The following is a 9,825-nucleotide window of genomic DNA, read 5'->3' as shown; positions in this document are numbered from 1 at the left end:
TATGTTGGAAAACACTAAGGAACCCCAAAAGTTCCAATGCCTGGGCATTGGTATCATAGTTGATCTGTTGGATTTCCATCCAGTCACATGCCTGGCATGCAGCACCGTACTTTGAGGAACCCTTAGTGGACCCATCCGATGCTAACCACGCCGGTTGACTTGTTCCGTAAAGGAGAATGCGGTCCTGGTAGGCTGGTGCTGGCTGGGGGTCTTCTTGGAACTGCCAACTGCCCCACTTGGCATGAACGTCATTAACCAGCCTAGCCCAAGTTACTGGTAGGCTGCCAAAGCAAGCAGATGGCCTGCTGGGGTTAAGGCCAGGCAAGGTCTTGGCACTAGGCCCGTAAATAATGCCGTGCTATACTGAAAATGGGCTTGCCAACTGGAGGGCCAGGCAGGCGAGGGCGAGTCCATACCAGTGTTGCTCGCCCACAATGGCAGCAAAGTTGTAATAAATTGGATCACCTTGGACATTACACACTACCACTGATAATTGGTCTTTCGACAAGTTATAGCTGACTCGCAGGGGCTCCATCGGTGTAGAACTGTGGAGGTGCGGTGGCGTGCAGAAAAACTCAACAAGTTCATTACATTTCTTTGTGTCAGAGTTGTTCCAGAAGCGCCAAGCGTGTCCCCATGTTTTTCTTTGAAGATGTCGAACAAAGGGGTAAAAGCGTGGCGGCAGGAAGTGTCAGGCCCACATCAGTTGCCCTAAAAATTCTTGGAACTGTTTTTTCATTTTCGGATGATGTTCTGTCCAGGTGGCTAACTGGTCAGGCTTTCCAATTGATATTCCTGAGGGCGAAAATGTAATTCCCAGGAACGTGAACTTCTTATTAGGCTCGGTTACTGATTTTTCCATATTAATTGTCCAGCCGGCCTGAGTGAGGGCAACACACATTCGAGCGCCTATTTCCTGCACCATGGCGGGGTCGGCACCTATTATTAGTATGTCGTCTATGTAGGAATAGATGCACACAGAGCTTGGGGTAGCTATGCTTTCAAGAACTGGCGCTAGCGCCCCCACCACTGCTGCTGGCGAATTGCGATAGCCTTGTGGACATACTTTCCATTTATACATCACTCCGTTTACGCACATATTAAGAAGTCCTTCCATATCATCTAAGGGGACGGAAAAGAACATGTCTTTCAGGTCAATGTTGTAGGCCCATGATCGTGTGTGCAAACGTATGTTGTGAAGTAGTTGAGTGATGGACAGCACTGCTGGGGTGGCCAGGGGTCTTTTTCGATCATTGGCTGCTCTATAATCAACAATGAGTCGGGCTTGGGTAGGGTTTGATGGCTTTGCGATGCCCCATCCTGGTGAAAGGTACTTGGATTGGGTAACGACTTCTATTTGGCCCTTCTCAAGATATTAATATTAACAGTTATCAGCTCTACAGCCATGGGCCATACAGCATCCCCCCCATCAGACATTTTTCTGTATCAGAGAGATTTGATGCAACAGCCACTATTTAGCTCTCTTAACATGTCTCTTGCACACCATGTGTCCACAAACAAATTGCTCAAAACAGTGAGGAGGTACTATTTAGACTAGTAGACTTTCTTTAAAAATGTCTAACCAAGGTGTTGGCCTCCATGACAATCTCTGTAGATGTAAATGCTGCTAGAAGGCTATATATACAACTCATTGTTGCTTAACAGTAAAAGTAGTCTTTCCTACCATACCACAAAACACTTGTTACTGATTATGTGGCTTGTCTCCTTAATTTCTGTATTCTGTGAGCCTGGGGCCAAGTTTTCCAGAAGCCTCTTATCAGTACTGACAATGGAGCATGTGGTATTACATTCATTTTCAGATATTTCCTTCAGCATCAACTGCATCACTGTATTTTAACAAGTTGATTTCTTAGCATGTGTTCAAAGAAGTCCCCTTTAAGAATGAGGTCAGCTGGCCCAAGACAGATACCTGTAGACTTCTGAGTGACAAGGAGATCCAATGACTGCTGAAATAGTATTTACAACACCCAGTTTATCACCCATGTCTGATTCGTTTGCTGCACTTGGAATCCATGAAGCAATTTCATAAAAATAAATGGATGCAAATCTATTGTCTTGAAATAACATCCAGACTGGATTAGGAAAGAAAACCTCTGCAGGGACTGGATCATATTCAAAGGGGTTATCCATCAGTACAGGTCAAGATACAGGTGTACTTTACCATGGTTTTAAGGGCAAGGAGGAAAAAAGAAAGTGCTACTTCCGTGGCTCCAATTGAGAAAGGTGCCAAGAAGCAGAAGCAGGATAACAGAGCCAATGCCAGTTTCAAGTCCACACAGTACGATGGACAGTACCATTCTCATAATTTTTAAAATCCTGTGCATGTGCCTGCTATACCATTTTTGATGAAGAGCAGGTTAAAGAAAACTAGTACCTCTAAGACATGTATTTCAAGTCCTTATTCATGATTTGAAAACATGTTTCCTCATTTCCTAACCTTCCCCCTGCCTCTTATAATTACTATTTATTGTAGCCAATCTGTGGGTGTGTGATTAATAAAGTCAATTGATATTTAATCTTGGTTCTAGTATAATTCATGCATATTTTATCTTATGGACACATCCCTACTTCACTTACTACATGGTTTTCCTCTCCTAGACTTATAGACCAAGTTTTTTCTAGAGAAACTAGCAATTTGTGGAGAAAGAACATGACCCATACTGGCCACCCCAGCTCACTAATTACTTTGAAAGACTTGGTCTAGAATAGTTAACATACACAGGTCATCATACCTACAGCAAAAAATAGGAAATCTGTCCTCAGAGGAAATAATAGTGTATTTCCCAAAGTGCTGACATTTACCTCAGTCTATATTAGGCATATGCACTACTTGTGCTCACCTAGCACTTGCAAAATATACACAGAGCAACTGTGATCTGATGTACATTCTTACCAGATAGCTGTACTGATTTAAGTCAACCTCCCACAGACACAGTCCAGGATACAATAGGCAGATAAGGGATTGTGTGTGGGGTGGGGAGAGGAAGGGGGTGGAAATAGCTACTACATTGATGACCCATATTGATAAACATGTCCTCACTTTAAGGTGCACTGTCAAATAGCTCAGTGGTTTCTAAATCAGCACCTGTATGAATATATGCTACTAAGATATAGATTCTTGAGTCTGGGCACACTGGGTCACCAAGCAGTTTCAAGTCCGCCATTCATATCAATAAGGGATGAAAAGAGTGTGTGCATTCACACTAAAAAAATCTACAGCTTGGGAAGGTGGGGGTTCTTTTCTTTCTTTTTAATTGCCAATGTTTCATCTTACATAAATATCAAGGAACCATTCACAGCGATCCCCAAGGGCTTGGACAGGAATGGAAAGGTCACATTTTCCATTAATTTAATCTTGGATCAGCTGGGCTGCAGGGTGTAATGTGGTCCTAGAAATAGTTCTAGCTTACTTCAGGAATCCCATGTTTCAACATCTCAGAGCAATGCTTTTCCATTTTGATCACAGAGCCCTGAAACACACTATTTCTCCACAAGTCACCACTAAGATAGCAGTTAATGAGAGTCCACAGCAAGCACTAACAACCCAGGGTAGCCAACATCTACAGGGAAACTATTACTTTCTTTTCCCAAGACTACTTTCTTTTACCATAGATCCATCTATCTTAGATACTTATAATGGCCTCCAGTACCAAAGTATCTGAGTCTCTCTCAGTCTTTATTGTACTTCTAATACACTTACGAAATTCCTGTTTTACAGACGAAAAACTGAGGCAGAGAGCAGCTCAGGGGCAAATTTTAAAAAAGTACTTAAGAACATAAAGCACAATTTAGATAGAATTTAAGCACCTCTGGCCAATAATAGCATGATCCAGAAAATCCCTGCCTAACTCCTTAGGTGCCTGGGAGCTGGAAGTGCATAATTTTTTATTAGTAGAGATACTCAGATGCCTAAAGTTCTGCTGCTGCACAGGCCCAGAGGCATGGCCATCTTGTCCAGAATGAGCATCTTAGACCCATCTTCTGCCTAAACCTGGTTGGGATTCACCAGCTACGTGATCCTGTGCCTAAATCCCCAGAGGGGCTTGATTTTGTAAGTGTGTTCTGGGGCACACACTGACAGGGTATGCCAGCATAGAGCACAGTAGCCACAGCTATGTTCACTTAAAATGCAGCTGGAGAAACAGAAGAAGGAAGTAATAGTGTAGTGGCGTCTACCTTTTCCGTACTAACCAAATGGTGAGAGCAATCAACCAGGAACTGGGAGTCTTGGGATCTAGGCCTTTCTCAGTCCTCCACTTCTAGGAGAGTGCCAAAAACCCAGGCTATAGATTAGGCTCAGAAATTTGCTAGGTTCTGTCAAAACTGTTGTTTGCAAGATAAGGAGCTTTAATGAGATGTGAACAGCTGAGTGACATTTTAGGAATGCATGCTGTTCCCAAAGAAATTAGCAGAAACTCCTAAAACTGTTTAAGTGGTGTCTTTGACACTTAAATCAATGGGATTTTGGCAAATGGCTAGTGTAATTTTCAGTGCTGAAATGGTTACCTATTTCCTCACAACATCTTAAGTGTCTCATACTGTGCAACAGAAGTCAGAAAACCTTTCAGATTGTGTGTGATGTCAGTTTTACCCATAATATTTAGGATGGAAAAAGCACTTCTTGAGCATTTAAAAAGTGGGTGTGTCAAGATACCTAAATCTGTAGTAGTTCATTTTGGGGTACACTGTTTCCACACATGTGGGTATTCCCTGACACCGGGTTAATTACTGTCTTGTTTGGTTTCCATCGACAGCTAATAGCAAGCAATGTTCATTTTTATCATTTATATGGTTGTATCAAATATGATATTTAGTGCCAGTTGAATTTTAGTTGCCTGACCTAATCAACAAGATTGATTTATGTTCAGTGCTGGCACTAGATTTTAAGATTAAGGTCACTCCACTCAACAGTAGCTAAATCCATATCAAAGGGTACTCCAATACTATATAATCTCAGACAGAAGTTCATCTCAAAGGGAACTCCATTAACATAAAGCTTCTGCATACCTGGTGCTTGTCATCATCAGCAAAGAAAAATATATTCTGGAAAACTGAATAGAGAAGAGATGAGGGAAGTAGGGAGCCAATGGATTTAAGGTAAGGTCTCTTGTGGGAAGTGGGGGAGAAGATATCCCAAATCTACAGAAAGCAGGAAACACAGTCAAGGAGTCTAGAGGATCTCCCCAGAAGTTAACAGGTTGCTAGCTGTTTGAAAGAGAGCATTGAGAAGTAGCTTTAGATCAGAAGGTAGCTTCTGCATATCTGTCTCCAGTTTGGAGTCTTTGTCCTATGCTTTTGACTTACATAAGGAATATGTGTTGACTTTACTATATACTTTTTCTTGTAATAAGAATGATTGCAGGGTGCCTGGCAGCAAGAGACATCCTGAGTCCCCAAAGATATGCAGCAGGATAGTAGAAGCGGACCTGGAGTTCTTGGGCCACCCAATATAGAGGACCAGGACATAGGCAGTCTTTCCTAATGGTTAGGCCACTGATGGAAAGCAGGGATTAGGGCTGGGTAGAGAGCAGGAGCCATATACCAGAACCAGAGGGAAATCCAGCAGCAGTCCACAACACAGTCCACGGTCACATGTCAAGTACCACTCTGAGGAGTGATCCACAGGGCAACATCCAAAAATAGAGCCAAACCAGGGTCAGGAGCCAGAAAAACAAAACCACAGAAAAAGCCAAAGTCCAGAAATAAGCCAAAAACCAGGATCAGGAACCAGGAGGCTGGTCACAACAGAACTGTTGACCGGCCTGCAAACCCAGGGCCCCAGCTGGTATTAAATGGATAGGTGGTGCTCCCAGGAGCCATTCAAGATGCTTACTGCTCCTAAACTGAAACAGAATTCACCAGCTGAAGCTTACTGCAGCTGTGGCTGCTGAGGTACTTGGCTTAGGCTGACCAGCCTGCAAAGAGTCCCTGCCAGTACTTGGCCCAGGCTGGTCTGCCTGATCAGCATCCCTGACACCCAAGACAATATCAGGGTTAGTCATAATGCATTAAAACAAGTCTTTAAGAAAAAGCATAATCTCCATTTTAGCTACAAAGAGGCTGTTGTAAGTCAATGATCAAACTTCCTGAGATCCTGCGAAGCAGCTACAGTAGGCTTTATGCACATTTTACTGCTGGAGAGTAACCAACCACTAACCAATCAGAGTACTCCAAGAGCATTATGGCCAGACAGACGGACTAAGTCCTTTATTATACAAGAATCCTGGTGCTTAATGGGCATGAGTCAATGGGTAGAACACACAAAGCAGCTAGCCAATCTACAACAATAGCATCTGGACCCCACCCATGGAAGAGTAAAAAATTCCATTCAGGAGGTAGTATGACAATATTAGCTTTCCTCATTTTAAGAGTGTGCCTCCACTATTACAATACTAAATAATAGGTTATGCAGCTTTTGTACTGTGCCTAGAAAAATGAGCTCATAGTTCCACTGTGCTGTCCCGAGAGAGGCACACAGAGAAATAAGAACTCTCCTGTACACTCTAAATCAGCACCTGCTAAGAGACCCACCCAGACAGTGTACTGTACAAGAATAGAACCCTCTCCCTCATTGTGTGACTAATAATACTTAGACCTTCCCTAGATTCCATATTTTCAAAGTGGTACATTGTGCCGATCTATAGCATTTTTTTTCAGTCATGATACAGAAGTTCCCTGTAATCCCAGTCAGGTCCAAGGCCACATTTTATTAGGCCCCATAAAAGTAAAGGTACAGACATGATCCCTGCTCGCTCAAGAGAGGAAAAATATCTAGCTTACATCAGTCAACAGATGTATGCTATAGCCCTGATAAGTGATTTTTCCTGGAAGGAGATAAGGAAGTAAAGGCAAAAACTGTCAGTGATTATTTCCAAGGCAAGAGTCCTAGAACCAGACTTCGAACTTAAGAATTTAGGGCATCAATGGGAACAATCACTGGCCTAAATTTTAAATCCCAATTGTCATTTTAGCAGTTTACTTTCAGATTACACATGTATTTAAACCTATGCTCACTTACCAGTAATCACTAAAGGTACTTGGGATGTTGGAAGCAGGCAACATACATCAGCTGTTGACTGGCAAAGATCTACTCCTAGTGCTCCCAAATGAATGTTATAGCTCCTTCCTGCACCACTCATGAGGTTCAAGTGAGGATTAAATTAAGACCTTCTTCCAGATTATCTTCATCTGTGAGACTAGTTTAGTGAAAAGGGAAATCTTAGTGAACTCTCTACAGTCTTGATTGTTTAAGATGGTGGGTCACCTGGTAAGCATGCTGCCAGGTCTCTTACCAAATGCTGAAGCAGATGACTGGCATACTTGATGTTCTTACAGCTCTGGTGCTTAGTATCTCCCTGTCATCTCACTGAGTAGCTTCCCCCATTCAACGTACCTTCCATAAGCTCAGAACTAGATTCTGCCATACTAGTGCAATTATGGAGCACTCAGGAAGAGCAGAACTACCCAGCTGCTCTTAAGAAAGTAGTCAGACTTGTAGGAAAGCCTAGTGCTTGCCTTGAAGAGCTTATTGTTACATACAGCTCTTTCAGTAGTCAAGTCTTCCTGCTTGCTTCTATTGCCAACCCATGGTCCCAATCCTGATCTACAAAGTAACTCATTAATCAAGTTACCTACACCAGTGTAGGTATACCTACATCAGTGATAGAACTTAGTCCATGACCTGCCAAGACAGCAGCTTTCTTCTACCCTCCCCTGCTCCCTGCAGTCTCTGCCTCTCCCCCCCCCAACTTACAGTCAGAGGCTGTTCCAGCTCTGTTCTCTCCCTGAGCACAACATGTGGAAGCTCAGCCCTTGCCAGGCCATGCAGCACTGTTGATGCTGTTGCTTCCTAGGCAGGAGATGGAGTTTCCATGTGCTTCCTGCCCAGGAAGCGATCCAACCCAAGTTAGAACCAGAACCAAGCTCTGCCTGGCAGTAAGGGGGGTGGGGGGAGGGGGGCAAAGTGGAGGGTGCAAAAGCTGCTATGGGTCTGACTCTGGTCCTGACCTGACCTGGGCTCAGGGCCAAAGTCAGAGCTGCAGCAGAGGTCTGCCCCTGCCTCTGCTTTGTATGCAAATCTAAGATGAGCGACCCCCACCCCCTTGCTGTTTGTGGGGAGGGAAGGGAAGGGAAACCTTGTCTTAGATTCAAGTAAATACTGCATTTGAGGACAGGAACTGTCTTTTAACAGTGTGGCACAATGGGGACTCTTCAATAGCACACACACTTCAAGTTCACCTGTGCCTTATTTGATGATCCATAATTCACCTATGAAATTAAATCCACCTGAACTGTTTGCACAAGTATAACAGAAAAAAAAATCTGGTTTTCTTTATGCCAATTAATAATTCTGGTGATGAGGTATGACAAAAGATAGAAACTAGTTCTCGCTTCTTGAGTAGTGCCAACACTGCAGGGCTGGCAAGAATAAGAGTTCAAAACCCACTACCTCAGATAAAACCACTTTGTTTAGACACTAAATAGGTGTGACTTAAAGATGAAGCAGAGCTATTGACTTTACATATGTCCTTTTCAGAATAGAATGGTGTTTAATATTTTCTATTATTTTGCTAGGTATATGAGGATAATTGCTAGGATTGGTTTTCATTCTTGTTTCTATAATTACCAGTGATGTTACATTTGCTTTTTTCTAACTTTCCCCAGTCTTCCAAGGACAGTTTAAAAAATAAGTAATTCATTGAACTCACAAGTTGATTGTTTTTACCTTCAAGAGCATATTACCACTCACACCTCCTGCAATAAGTAAGGGTATATCTATATGCCTCTGTGGTGAGCCCAGGACTGCTGCCCAAAACCATGATCCCACACATTTGTTCCTGCTTAATATGTGACGAAGCTCAAAAAATAGGCTGTATCTGCATCTGCCTCCCTAAAACAAATGAAAAACATAGACCCATCCACCCACTCTTGTGCAGCGTGGGAGAAAGCCTGCAAATTAGGTAGTGTAGATGCCATGGAGCAACCCTGAACACATGCTTGCACCCTGTTGTCAAGCTACCTGTCTTTCAGGGTAGTCCTGGGTGTTTCTACACATGACCCAGTTTTCTGAGTTTGATCACCTGCAAAGCAGGAGGGGGCAGAGCCATACATTTCTGCAATGGTTCAGGCTTAGCAGTGAGGGTGTTAGAGCCACTCCCTGAGCTGAAGTTTAGAACAGACATAGGCGTACTCAATGTTTCTCAACCAGTGGGATGTGTCCCACTGGTAGGATGTGAAGGTTGTGTAGGTGGGACTTAAATTTTTAAATTATGTCCTTAAAGTTTTCCATTAATGATTAATATAATACTAAAATTAATGTAAATGTAAAAATACACTTTTTGGGAAAAGTGAGGTTTTGTTTTTATCATGGTGGGACCAGGGCTTTTTGACAAAATGGTTGGTGGGACATAAGGTGCAAAAGGCTGAGAACTGCTGGGGCCAAGCAAATTTTTTTTTTTCAATTCCTTACATTTTGGTATTTTTTCAAGATCTTTTACCTTTCCTGGTTGTCTGAGCTTGATTTTGTTCTGCTCCTCATCCATGCGCTCCAAAAATAGTTGAGTAGCCTTCAAAGTGAGGTTGGCAAGCCCATGAATATGGCCCTTTGTCTCTCTGTGCCTCAGTTGCCCATCTGTATAATAATGATAACACCCCTTTTTTTAACCTCACAGATATGTTATGAGTAGGAACCTGCCTAATTCACAGAAGCTGCCTCTGGAATCCACGGTCCTGACATAGTGCCAGGCACCATTTTCGCAGCACAGCATGATGCCTTTCCCCCCCAACTCTGCTTGGCTGAGGGGC

Source organism: Gavialis gangeticus, unplaced genomic scaffold (assembly GCF_001723915.1).
Source record: "Gavialis gangeticus isolate Ggan-Ray unplaced genomic scaffold, GavGan_comp1, whole genome shotgun sequence".
NCBI classification, from domain to species: Eukaryota; Metazoa; Chordata; order Crocodylia; family Gavialidae; genus Gavialis; species Gavialis gangeticus.
This window is presented reverse-complemented; position numbering follows the sequence as displayed.